General features: G+C 40.1%; 1 protein-coding gene across 1 annotated transcript in view; it reads right to left on the bottom strand.

Moving 5' to 3' along the window:
* PLD5 (phospholipase D family member 5) overlaps positions 1 to 14,788 on the bottom strand; it is a 491,541-nt gene that overhangs the window by 395,429 nt on the left and 81,324 nt on the right. The window lies entirely within an intron of this gene.

Genomic DNA, 14,788 nt, shown 5'->3' with positions numbered 1-14,788 from the left:
GTCAGAGAGGGTGTGGCAATATTTATGGTTGTTTAGGCATTAGCAGGATTAGGAAAGTATCTTTAGAATAGAGTGTACAGGAAGAATGGGTTGTGCAAATGCTAGTCTCAGCATGGAAGGTGGCTGGCATATTATTCTTATTTGTACTGATGCTTTCCTTTCTCTAACACTCTTCACATGGCCTACGTCAAGTACAAGTTGGGCCATACAACCTGCCCTCTGGACGTGGCTGCTTGAATCAGGGTCCACAACTGAAGGCTTCGGGGTGTGCCTTTTGATGCTTACCACTGGAAATTTGGGATTGGGGTACAGACACCTCAGTCACTGAGTTGAGGCTGCCATTTGGAAAAGTATGCAGTGAAGAGGCAGTCTTATATATTGATATATTACTGAATGAGCTCATAAATGAGACTTCAGAGATAAACACAAGAATGGAGTAGACATTCTGAAGCAGAGATGTGGCCAGAGACTGAAAGGGAAGAAGCCACCTGATTTCTCTCTACAATCAGGTCCAGCATCACAGGAAGCATGGCTGTACTTCCTGCTGGGGTTTTAGGGTCCCTTGGTTGCTAGTAACAAATTTTTCTTTAAGTCAGCTTGAGTATGTTTCTGTGTGTTGGATACAAAAAAGAAAAAAATCCATGATTAAGACTTTAACCTATAACACCGATAAGCTTATAATTTCAACAAAATGTCAAAGTGCTGGTGTTACCATGCTGTGAGGGATATTGAGATGAGGAAAAAGAACCGCCTTTCTCCACTCCAACTTCCGGCATCACAAGGGCTAATTTAAACTGAAAAATAATATCAATAATATTGAAGTCCCTTGGATAAGTCAATGATATTTTTCTTTTGATCCTTAGAGGCATCAAAAGGCACAAAATCAATGTGAAGTCACCTGGGGCCACTAAGTACAAACCTCTGCTTCTGAGAGCTTTAAGAAAACTGAAGGACTCATCCTGCCCTAATGCTTTGATAGTCTTCAACTAATCAGAGCAGTATGGTCTTCAGAATTTTTTTGGAATTCTTTAGGGAATTCCTTACCACTCATGGAAGCAGTGGGAATAGGTTTAGAAGGGAAGTCTGTGGTGCTGGCATGGTTTCTATGATTTTCCTATACCCTCCTTTAATTGACAGTCATTTTCCCACTTTCAGAAATTAAACATCAATCAAGCTAAGAGCTACACATTCATTCAAAGCCCAGTTTATAGTCAGTAGTCCCCTGTCCAGTGTGATATTCTTATCACCCTGCTAATTTCCTTCATAGCTCATATTTCCATACGTAAAGTTCTGGTTTCTTTGTTTACATGTTTACTGTTTATCTCCCTCATCAGAAACTAAGCAGGGGGCAGGGATCTTATCTGCCTTGGTCACCACTGTATCCCCACTACCTGGTAATAGGGCCTAAAACCTAGTAAAAGCTTGATTAAATTAGGCTAGCTCACTGCTAACTGTTCTAAAAACTAGACCAAAATGTAGAATGGCTCAAATACAAGCAAAGTGCATTTCTTACTCACGTAGAGTCCAAGTCAGTGTATGTGGGGAAGGGAAAGGGGGCTATGCTCAACAGGGTCATGCTGAGACCCAGGTTGACAGCATCTTTGCCATTTTCAAAATGTGGCTTTCTAGTAACCCTAGACATTAACGTTCAGCCAGCAGAATGGGAAAAATCATGGAGGCACATACATGGGACGTTTTTAATGGGCAGGTTTGGAAGTAGCCCACATCGTTTCTGCTCACATGCAATTGGGCGGATCTCACTCACATGGCCACAACTAATAGCAGGGAAAGCTGGGAAATGTAGATGAGTTGTGTTCCCGGGAAAAAGGAAAGCACAGAGTCGGGTGAGCAGCAGCTGGCAGTCCATAAATAACTGCTGAAGAGCAGATGAAAGTGATGGAAGCAACGAGGGAACAAAGGCAGGCTTTTCCCACCACAACAGAGAAAGGCTCGTTCTTCTAAATGCTGACTGCTCCATCTGACCATCCAATTGACTGTGAAGCATGCGCATGGGTTGTAGGTTTTAATGTATACATTTGCCTTGCCTTCCCGTAGATTACAAACTCCGCGAAATTAGGAGCTTTTTCTCAAACTCCAGTTTCCTGGAATAAGGTCATGCCTGCAATAAATGCTAAATAAATGTTTGGAAGCAAAACAAAATCCTCCAGCTTCACAAGTATTTTTAAATTAATTTTTATTGGAGTACAGTTGCTTTACAATGTTGTGCTAGTTTCTTGCTGTACAGCAAAGTGAATCAGTCATACATACACATATATCCACTCTTTTTTAGATTTCCTTCCCATTTAGGTCACCACAGAGCACTGAATATAGAGTTCCCTGTGCTATACTGTAGGGTCTCATTAGTTATCTACTTTGTACATAGTAGCGTATATATGTCAGTCCCAATCTCCCAATTCATCCCACCCCCCTTCCCTGGTTGGTAACCATAAGTTCTCTACATCTGTGACTCTATTTCTGCTTTGCAAATAAGTTCATCTCTACCATTTTTCTAGATTCCACATATAAGTGATATTATACGATATTTGTTTTTCTCTTTCTGACTTAATTCACTCTGTATGACATTCTCTAGGTCTGCCCACGTCTCTGCAAATGGCACAATTTCATTCCTTTTTATGGCTGAGTAATATTCCATGTATTGAACGAAAAGCAGGGATAATGCAAGCCACAGCAGCTAAAAGTGCTCCACTGACCAAGGTTCAGTTCAGGTGACTCCAATTCACAATTAGATCCTGAATACCTACTGGGTGCTGGGCCCAGTATTGGGTGTGTTTGTATATATTTAAATCTTTTAAATACCAATGTGAGTAGTGATTGTACACACCAAACACTTAGGAGCTAAATGGAGCCTGTTTCCAGATACTGGCTAGCAAAAGCAGTTCAGAATACAGTCCAATTTGAGAATAATTAGTCAATCCCCAATTACTTGAAAGGAGCTTTTAAAAAAGGATTTTTATCTTTTAAAAGTAACATTTTTATTCATCCATCTTTAGGCAATAGTGTGATTTTGAGTCACCCTAGAGAAAGGAAATGAAGCTTGGTTGTACCAAGCATCTAGAAGCTTGAAAGCAGTTCACTGGTCCCAAGAATTGAGCCCAGCCAATTCTGTTGTCCTGAATGGGTGGATAGAAATGACACCTTAGTGTCCCAGGTGGGGCACGCACTGCCCACCCAAGTGCTGTTCCTAAAACATTAGTGCCTGATGTAGAATGATTAAAGAGTGAGGATTATTTACCTGAGGCTGAGTGTATTAACAAATTTGATCAAGCACAGACTATAAGCCGTTTTTCAAAGTCTATATATTTGACCAATTATAAGGGGACCATATGAAGAGCCAAAGTGAATTGGGAGGCCTCTGCCTAGCTCTCATATTTCAGAGTCACAGAGATTTTAGCTCAAGGGAGCTGAGATATTGCCTTGCTGGACTCATTCACATGCTTCTCTTCCTTTACTTCCAGCTCTCTTCTCAACCCACAGACTAAGCCAAGAACACTACATTCTTTCTGAAAACACTCTCCCACCTCTCCCTCCCTGCTTTCTCCCACCGCTCTGTCCATTACTTTACTTAACACTTCTAAAATTAGATCATTTACCCCCTTGATGCTGTATGAGTGAAAGAGCAAAAGAAACGGACTGGCAATTGCTTCAACTTGAATGTACAAAAATGCTCACTCAGCATCATTATAAACAATAAATTTTGCAGGAAAATTGGAAATAACATCCATGTCCATTAAAAAGATGACAGAGAGTTAAATGTATTGGCATGGAATGATGGCCACAATAAATTAAGCAAAAAATTCAAGACCAAACAGCACGTTTATGAATAATACTCATAAGTGAACGTTTACTTATACATATAAATAAAATAATATTCATTTTTTGTTCTTTCAACAAATATTTAATGTGCCATGCACTCTTCTAACGATCAAGATTATGATAGGAGACACAGTTCCTACTCATGGGTGTTCACAGTCTGTTGGGGAGGCAAACATTAACCAAACAGTAGTAGAAATAAATAAATACATAACTTAAAATAGTGATAAGTACTATGAAGCAATATGCAGGATATTGTGACTAAATAATTGAAAGAAGACTTAACCTACTGTCTTTAGTAAAAATTGTATGTGTGTGGTGTATATATGCATACAAGTGAGTGTGATATTTATACAAGAACAAAGGCTACAATCATATATATAAAACCAATAGGCATTATCCTTGAATGATCTTTTCTTCCTTCATTTTCAGCATGTTATACATCTTCTACAATTGCTATCTGTGTCTTCTGTAATCAGAATAAAACAAACGAACCAAAAAATTAGTTGGATTTACTCAGTTTGTCTTAGTTTCCTCAGGTCTATGTCAGGCTACCTTTAGATTTAGGTTCATCAGCTCTCTTCTGTCTTCCCTTAAGATAAAAAAAGGAATGTATATTTCCTGACTTTAGAAGGCATAAGAGTATACTGCTTTGACACATGTGAAAGTAATAGTAATATGAAGTAATTGTGAAACAATGAGTCAGGCAGACATCATTTTCCCAGAAGACATGGTTGGCCATCCAAGGCAAGGGAGCCATCAGACCCATCTTCTACTAGGGGCCCAAGGGAGCTTACACTTACTTGTACTTGGCAACGCTTTATAACTGATCCTCTGCTAAGGTTGAAGCATCAATTATATCTTAATATGAAAGTCCTAGAAAGACTATTATTTCCGATTAGACTTATTTCTTACAAAGATCTACAGATAAATAACTTGTAACATATTATACTATTTGCTATTTATAATTTATCTCTGCTTTATACAACTGTTTCTAGCACTTTTAGTAGCTCAGCCTTAAACTTCAGTATGAAGTAAGAGTGAAGGATCTTGTCTGTCATCTCTTTTGACATTCAGAGAACCTCTGATGGGACCACAGAACTCTTCCCCACTAAAGGCTCAAAACATCACAGGGACTTGGCCTCCAGGTGATTGGAAAATGACCTGGCCAGTGTCCATCATAAAAGATTCCAAAGACTTACTGTGAAGCATCATAGTTCCTTTAAAAAGTTGCTGACATATTTTTTTGTAAATGGCACACACTCATGTTTATAAAGAACATTGTTCAAATGAGGAAAAGAAGAAAGTTTGAAAATATACCCCAAATTCCACAACTGTTAATGTGGTGAGCATATTCCTCTATATCTCTATCCATGCACAGAGATCTATTGATATAATATTATATAAATAGGATTATTTGCTTTTTTTAAAAAAACAAAAATAAAGGAGGGTATATAAAAGCTTAAAAATAAGTACAACTGGGCTTCCCTGGTGGCGCAGTGGTTGAGACGCCTGCCGATGCAGGGGACACGGGTTCGTGCCCCGGTCCGGGAAGATCCCACATGCCGCGGAGCGGCTGGGCCTGTGAGCCGTGGCCGCTGAGCCTGCGCGTCCAGAGCCTGTGCTCCACAACGGGAGAGGCCACAACAGTGAGAGGCCCGCGTACCGCAAAAAAAAAAAAAGTACAACTGAATTTGGGGGGTTATAAGTCAAGATCATGAGATGCCTCATGAAGGGGGCTTCGGGTGCCAGTGATGTTCCACTCTTTGAACTAGGTGCTGATTATAAGACTGTGTTCATCTTGCAAAAATGTGAGCTGCACATTTGTGATTTACGTAGTTTTTCAGTTTGCATCTTATACTTGAGTAAAAATTTTTACTTAAAAGTCCTTGATTAAGTAAATCAGTACTCCAAGCAAATGAAGGAGAAGGTCAAGGAGAGGAAACATATATAATCCTAGAACCAATTAAGTCCATTTTCATGCAGTCTTTAATTTTCAGGATCTTAAAAAATTTATCTGTTATTTGTTAATGCTCTTTCACACAAACTTAATAGGAAATTGTGAAGTCCTAGAATGGGTAAATGGTCTTCATTTTCTTCAATGTTACTAAACATAAGTTACAAACATAGTTTTGCAAAGAATCTTCATGGTAAGTGAACACAAATTGGAGAAATCTTAGGTGTAGCAACATATTACAATATAGCCTGCCCTTGCTATGACAGAACCCCTCAGCCAATGAGCCATACTTTCTATGAACTGATTAATCAACCACTGTCAGTCAGAAACATTAAAGTCATATAGATGCAGCATAACTGTTAGTTATAAAGAAAGATTTATTAAGTATATATAGGTATAATTTCCCCCTTTCCCTTTATTTTATCCATTTCTTAAAACACTTCTATACATGTTTTACTATATTTTGATGTCACTTTTGAAACCAAAGTAAACACAGCAATTAAATAAATGAGGAAATTAATCCAAGCACTTTTGTAACACAAGCTATAAATCCAAACACAGTAAATTTCAGAATGCAAACACCAAATTTCTCCAAATAGATATGCCTGCCCTGAAAGGGTGGGGCCACAAGGGGGGCTGACTCAGGGTGGTGGGTTTTGAGGAGTCTGGGCCCTTCACAGACCCAATAAGCAGATGTTTATAGCCGAGTCCTTAGGGGTCCAGGATGTCTGGGAAGATTATCCACACATAGCACTGCTAAATCCAAACAGTAAAATAGGAAGTAAAAGATGAGTGACAAAGACAAACACTAATGGGTACCCAGCAATGTTCATGGATAAGGAGTATTGGAGCAAGAAAATGAAAGGGAGGAGAGAGTGAACTTGGACTATCAAAAGCTCCCCTGGAAGCTGAGAAGGAGTTTGATGTTACTCCTGTGTCCACATTTACAGGAGGTCATTTAAAGTTGCAGTTAAGGCTAAAAACCTAAACTATAGCACTTCCCTGGTGGCGCAGTGGTTGAGAGTCCGCCTGCCGATGCAGGGGACACGGATTCGTGCCCCGGTCCGGGAAGATCCCACATGCCGCGGAGCGGCTGGGCCCGTGAGCCATGGCCGCTGAGCCTGCGCGTCCGGAGCCTGTGCTCCGCAACGGGAGAGGCCGCAACAGTGAGAGGCCCGCGTACCGCAAATAAATAAATAAATAAATAAATAAATAAATAAATAAATAAATAAATAAATAACCTAAACTATACCATTTTTCCTGCAAGCCTCTGAGCATCTATCTCCCCAAAGACTTTGTCCATCTTGAACCTATTTAATTTATAGGTTATCCAGCTAATTAGTTTTCTTACTCTAGGTCTTCCATCTATCACATTGATTTTACAATTAACATTAGAGTTAATCAGCAACAACTTCAATGGTATTTAACCCATCGTCCCATAGAAACTTGCTCTTCGTCTTCTCACCAAATGGAACCTGTCCAGCATCCATCATGAATCATCTGTACCCCTGAGGCTGATCAACAGGATGAAAATTTGAACTGAGTTCATATTTGCTTATTTTCAGGTTTGCAATTCCTTTAGCTATCAAGTATAGCTCACAGAAGACCACAGACAAATGAATGAGAGAGACCATTTACCTTCATTATACTGTTGATACGTGCAATTTATAATCTCTAATGCTCTTGACACCATCCTCAAGGAGAAACTCAAAGCTAACCAACACATTCAATTCCCCACAACTCGTCAGCACAATATCCTTTTCAATCAGTATCTTACCCATCCTAATTAATAAAATTATTTAGACCTTTATTATATGTGTTTGATTTTTTTGAGAAGCAGTTTTATATCCACTCATCCTCCACATCTTCCTTCCCATTCACCTTATCAATGTGACGACCGGTTATCAATTATCAAGAAATTAGCACTGTAGCCATTAGTAATTTCAAGTTATATCCAATCTGTCCTTTTCATGTCACCTTCAAACTTCTAGAATCTGTGAACATATGGCTGTAGGTACAGATAACCTCCTCTAATCCTCTGAAGCCACCTTCTGCTCCTGAGGAACATAATCAAAATACCACTTTGTATCTTCAGCCTCTATGTTCTTCCCAGAACACAATGCCTTGTCACTCACTTCTGAATACGTTATTGGACTTTGGGTAACAGGCTATAGCAGTCAACTGTTATATATTTGACTCTAAGACTTCTTCTTCCTTGATATATGCCTTTATTCATTCAACAACACACAGAACTTACTATGTACAAGGTACCATGCCAGGTAACGTAGGAATTGCAGCCAGTGTAGTTTATTCACTTTTCTTGAGCTACTTGCTTCAAGTGTGAGGGTCTTTGCTTTTCTTTTTCATATTTCACATCTAATCAGTGGCCAGTGCATGTGAAGTTTTCTTTCACATTATCTCCTCCTTTTTTTTTTCACTTTCTCCCCACCATCTTATTTTAAATCCTTATCATCCTGTACCTAGATAATTTCAAAAGCTTCCTTCTAATTTGTCTCTCTGCATGGCCTCCAGACTAATCAAACATCTTACTTTATAGAAACATATTAATGTAATTATCACAATGACACAATGGAGGTAAGAATCATTCGCACTTTACAGATAAAAACATGAATTGTTAAAGAGTTTGTTTAAAAAGTCCAAAATCACACAACTAATGTATGGCTAACAGAAATTTAATTCTAGGTCTGAATACCTTTTAACACCCTTTCTATAACATTAGACTATCTCCCAGTTTAAGGGAATTGTTTAAGGCAAATCAGCCCGAGTGGGAAGAAAAGATATGAATTATGTTGGCATGAAAACAACAGGAAACCAAACAAGTGACATGGAGTGGGAAGAACAGACCTATCATGGGAGCAGATTGGCTGTGAGGAGGAAAGAGAAACGCCCAAGATTTTTGTAGTTTTACAAAGTGGGTCACTGAAGGTTTGGTCTGGTTCCCCTTCCTCTCTATCTTGGAAGGCTGTATGATGAGGTAGTTTAAGAAATAAGGGCCCTGAATTTGTTCCCACCCAGGCACTACCCCTTACTAGCTGTATGTCCTTAGGAATGTACTTAACTTCTCTGTGCCCTATGTCAGTACAATGGGGATAATAATAACACCTGCTTAAAAGGAAGGGTGAGGATTATTAAAGTGCTTAAAGTACTTGGAACACAGCACATATGCCCTCAATAGTTATAAAATATTATTTGCATCCATATATTTCTTTTGCTTTCAAATAACTTAAAACTTATGTAAAATGGATTTAATTATTTGCATTTCCTTTAAATTTGTAAATAAAACAAACAAAAAAAAGCAGTAAGAGGCCAGGGCCCAAGCCAGGCTGACTTATTTGGTATAACACCCAGCAAGCCCTGACATGTTCCAGATTCTAACGAGGTCAAGGAGAAGGTTTTTCACACAGTGAGTCTTTTCTCTTGGATAAGTAAGAGAACTGATCACATTTGCATGATGAGAAACAGAATTGGTTTCCTTTCATCATGGAAGGGACTTAATGAAAATCTAATCTATAGATTCACTATCCTTACAATCAAAGACTGGTTTTTCAATCCACTGTTCCCTGCACAGAGCTCTCACTAAAAGGAAAGGTGAAATACTGTTCCCTTTGCAAAAGCTGGCCAGTTAGGATGCCTTCCCTACAAAAATGTTACCATGTTAGTGTTTGCAGTTAAGAAGAGTTCAGTTAGACCAAAGCATTTATTTTAATGTACAATTGGGTAATTTTTCCAACTCTCTAAATAATAATTAATCAAAATAACCAGAGGATGGCCTGAATGCAAACATGCCAACAGTCTGCAGTCACTCTCTTTGTTGCCACCGTCCCTTCCCCCTACTCAAAAGGAAAGTTCGCTCCTTCAGAGGTCTGTATGCTTTCATCAGGTTGTGCTATTACATTTAAGTGATCTCAGCCCCTGGCTGAACACTGTACACAGTTTTCTCCCTGAATACCGTACACAGTCATCACTATGTTTATGTTTATGCCCACACTTAAAGCCTGTTGGCAAGGGACTCTATCTGCATTGTAGTCCCTTCCTTTTTAATCCTTAAAGGAATGTTCTCAGGCTAATTAAAGAGAAGAACAGAATTATGATGCCCCAAGAATTCAGGCCAAACATTCCCAAGCACTAAGGAGCCCTATTTAATCCTCCTGCTGGATACATTGATTTTTAGCCACCCTGCTGGTCTAGGAGAAATAGGTAAGTCTCTGATGTGAAGTTTTCTTCACGGGACAGGAAAGCTTCTAAAATGGATGAGATGATAAACGGTACCAGATTTTAATTAAGGAAGGGAAAATCTGACCCTCATCTTTGCAGCTTTATTCCTGGGGTCGGTTTGCTTATGAGTAAGTGATCTAGGATGGATGATGAGAGCAGAAAGAGAAATGAAATATTCTTATAAATCCAGCTTCCAGTTTCCCCTTTTCTGAATTGTTAGAAAGGCAGACTTACTTCTAAAACTTCCCACATTCCTTTCATCAGCACTTTCTTCATTCATCTGGATTATAAACGGAATAATCATTTCCCACACATCAGCTGTGCAGTCAAATAAGTGTATTTCAGGCGTTCTCTCTATATAGTAATAGGTTTTATTTTCTCCGAAATGTTATGTAATCATATTATTACCAATGTCCTTCATCCCTGAATTCCTTAAAGAAAAGTTTAGTGGCTTCCTTGTTACACCAGCTCTTCCCCCTTGTATCGTGCGTGATGGAGAAGCAGCAGTTGGAGAAGGCACACAGAGAGCAGAGACCTGCACTAAGCACACAGTCATTTCCATGGCAACTTCTAATGCTGAGACCTCATTTCCATTAAGATGTCCCTAACCCTGGCAACACTGGCTTTGCTAGAGTGAATCAAACAAACTTCTTCCAAACAAAGTCACAGAACACTTTCTTTTCAACGTGGGCTCCTGCTGTCACTGCCTGCATATGATAACTTTAAAATGAAAAAAAAATCTCTTAGAAGTTTGCTCTACTAATGTTTAATGTGCAAATGCCTCCAATCAACAGTAAAGCTCAAAGAACTGTGACAATTCACTAGTCAGAAAAGAAAACTGTTTCAGTATGAATGGGTTTGTACCCTTACATGAAAATATCAAGAAAACAGGCAACTATTTCCATGAAGCAGTCTCCTGGAAATTACAATTACATTCAGAGGAAAGAGTACAATTCAGAGACTGCATTGATCAGGGCTGCATTTGAGGTCACCGTGGGGACTGTCCTTCCCTGGCAGAGCAGTCCTTATTAACTACAAGGCAGCATTACTCCTGATACAAAAGAAATTATTTTTCAAAAATCAGTGTGCTGGTAGCAAGGGTGTTCCTGCCCTTCTACTGAAAAACTGACAGTGCCCCAGAGCTCAAGAGACTGTTCAGTCAGTCTCATGCCACCAACAGCCATTTTCAACAGCACATGCTAAATATTCTTTCCCAGGTAGCAAACTAGATCTGCTGAAAACTCTAGAGTTTCTTACCATTGTGATCCAATCTTCCCTCCCGTCGGACTCCGGAAGCCAGGAGCTGTTGCTGGTGTGCTGCTCCCCCAGCCACTGGATCCTTTGGAGGCTGAGAATGTCTCATGTGGTGCGAATGTGTCGCCACCGATTATATTTCAGTCCCTCAATTGCTAGCCTTGATGCTTTGGAAATCAGCCGAACCAAGCGCACAGAGGAAGGGCTGCAGCTTGCAATTGCAGAACTTCCCCTAGAATATGCTCTTAAAAACATGGGCCCCTCATTTAGCACTTTAGCAAATACCAAGGGCTACTACATTCAATTACATTTCTCTCTTTTTCCTTTTAAACTGGGTTGGGTTTTGCTGCTAGTGGAATGAAATTATAGCAAGAGCTCAAGCTGACCCACGGGATGCAGGCACTGTGCAGACTTCCACGCACCTCAATCCTGACTAGAAACGGCTGCTATTCCAATCAGAGAGGAGAATCCTGCCTAGATGAGGAGGAAGGTGGAGGGACAGTGCTGGCGAGCTGTCCAGTGTTACAGCCTTCTGGTAAGTAGTGGGAGTCTGCAAAGTGCTCTGAGGAACAACCACAGGTCCGAAGTCTGCTCTAAACCATTTGGTACAGCACGGTCAAATCCAAAGAGGCAGAAAGAGAAGTTCTATCAAAGGAATCTATGGAGCATAGCCTTATCTTGAAGAATAAACTAGAAGTTCTTCAAAGGCAGGGACCCTATCTGCTAAGACACTTCAAAACTAGCTGGCTTGCTCAATCATACTAAACTATTAGGCTCTTGCTTTTCCTACATTTTCACAACATTTTACTTCTTAAAAATTTTATCTCAGAAGAACTTATTCACACAAGTAGCACATAGCAGAGGCAAGACCTCAACTGAAGCTCAGGCCAGGACTCTTTAAAACAGCAGTGCCCATGAGCCAAAACATCTGTCAATCGCCAAATTCTTTAACTGCCTTTCCTTCCCTCACTTAGTGTAAACTCCAGTAGGCAGTTTCCATGTTAGTTTTGTTCACTTCTTTACCCCTAGTATGGCATCCACTCCACTGTAGGATATTTACTGGCTGAATTAATAACTCTCCATAATCGTTGGAAGTGTTGGCAGAAACCCACAGATTGGTAGAGTTCCTTTTGCTTGGAGCCTGATGTGTTGTAGGCTTGGGCTGCGTTCCTTTCATGGCTGCTTTTCCTCTCACCAGAAAGGTTCATGCCCCCTAACATGACCAACTTCCAGCAAAGTTAAATACTTGTTCTAGAGAAAATTCAACCCAAGGAATAAAATTCATGCTGATAGCTAAGGGTTCTGATTTGTTCGAAGAGTACAGGCCTTTATTAGGCCTGACAGCATCAAGAAGTAGCTGTGAATCAACAGAGTCCAAGAAAGCTATTCACAATTCCCTTCCCTGTAGGCAATAGTCATTTAGAACACAGAAGCAGATATGGCAGGCAAGTCAGGCACCCAGGTGAGACAACACAGTATACTTCAGTGGCCAAGATGTAGCTCAATCCTTGCACACACTAGTTCTAGATACCTACTGAATTCATATAAACCCTTAAAGAACTGCGCTGGAGCTCAGGAATGTCAGACACTTGTCCTCAAACAGGAAGGAGCCAATGCTGCCTAACCTGAGGGTCTCAGCTCATAACCCCATCTCTAGGTCCTCTTCCTAGAACACTCCACCAAACTGCTCCAACCATTCACTGCTCTGTGCCCAATTACACTGTCCTCAGATGGACTGAAGTGTTGACATCAACTGCAGTGTGACCAATGAAAGAGTCCTTGCCCTCCTTTTTCCACTAGGCTTTGTCTTTGTAAACAATAGACACCCCCTACTTTGGCAGTAATAAACTAACTCCCTTTTCTTCTCCGTGTTCTTCAAGATGTAGCATCATTCCTTCCTCCATCAAGAAGACTCCCCTGATGGCTACAACCCAGAGCAATTTCTCTGCCCCATGACTGGCACTCACCTCTGTCCCAACCATTTTAATATGTAATCATATACTGTCTTCTGACACTTCTTGGATATCATTGTTTTTATTTTATTTTTATTTTTAGCTATATCTTACCATTTAACCAGATGGTAAACATGCTATTCCTGTATAAAATTTATTAATGGCATCTCACTGACTAGAAGATGAAACTAAGACTACTCACCATGGCATTTAATGTCCTTCATGAATGGGCCCCTTAAAGTTTCCTTTCCCACCACATCCCTGCAAGTACAGTCTGCTTTAGTCACAGAGAACTCTTTTCAATTCCCTCGAATCGCTGTGCTCACTCATGCTTCCAGGCCTTTGCACACTCCAGGTCTGCAAAGGAGCTCATTGCTCCCCCGGGGTCTTCACTGTTTGTGCCATCTCCTCTGGTTCTCCTGAAAGAACTGAATAGTAAGCTGAAGTCTGGAGGCCATTAAATGTCGGTGTGGACCATCCTTATGTTTGTGTCAGCCCTGCACAAACCTAACTAGATTCAGAATCAGTGATTCTCCTGCAGTGAGGGTATTGGCATTATTTTTCCCTAAGAAAAATGAACTTTTTCTCAAATAAATTACCATTTGGCAGAAACCACAAGAGAATATGAAGAAGGATTTATGAATAATTGTCTGCCTGTTGACTAAATCAGGTTTCTATTGACATTAAGAGTTGTTTGGACACTTGTGCTAATCAAAATTGTTAGACTTAGCTTGATTTTTGTCAGAACAAACTGAATCAGTGAACCACAGCTACCTCATTGATACACAGCCCCAGACACCATCAGCAAAAATGTCAGAAATTTCTGGAGAGTTAGAGGCAGAAAAGAACTGACATCTTTCTAAAAAACGGTAGTTTGTATATTTTTATTTAAAAGTGGAAACATCCAAAAAGTCAGTCCTTTCTTCTTGAATCACCCCATCCAGCCTCCCACAAACCCCCTAACAGCTAGAGTATTCAGGTACAGCAATGAAGAGTCTCAGACCCAGGGGCAAAAAGGCCCAGTGGAGAGCTGCCCGCACCCCTTTGAACCTGGAAGAGTGTAAGCAAAGAGAAATTCTTTTCCAAATATGTACAAATAGTTCATATTTTGTGTTTTCTTACAGAGCAAATCCATTTTATCCTTCTAGTGAGACATTTATTGCACCTTTAAAAGATATTTAAAATGTATTTGAGAAGCCCAGGGAGACATTATCTCCTTCCGAAGAATGTTCATTTACTCGTCTACTCAGTATTTTTACATGTTGGCCCTGCATTAATAAAAAGTTTATTTGGCATCCAAAACAGTAGCCAGTAGAGACTGGAAGCTTCCTACAGCTACTGTGACACCCATTCCCTGCTACCACAATCCAGGGCTCCCCTGTGGGTGAGAATCCAGAGGAAAAGAAACAGCAGACTCCTAATTATTCCACAGCAGCAGAATTACACCCGCCAATCCTCTCAAAAGAACAGAGAGAAATGTGGTACCTCTTTCGGTAATTTTGTTGTAAGCATCTTTGTCACAAGCATTTTTCTGCATAGCTTAAAACAATTTTGCCGT

The sequence above is a fragment of the Tursiops truncatus genome, chromosome 1 (genome assembly GCF_011762595.2).
Source record: "Tursiops truncatus isolate mTurTru1 chromosome 1, mTurTru1.mat.Y, whole genome shotgun sequence".
In the NCBI taxonomy this organism is placed as follows: domain Eukaryota; kingdom Metazoa; phylum Chordata; class Mammalia; order Artiodactyla; family Delphinidae; genus Tursiops; species Tursiops truncatus.
The sequence above is the reverse complement of the archived record's forward strand: the minus strand, read 5'-3'. Positions and strand labels throughout refer to the sequence as shown.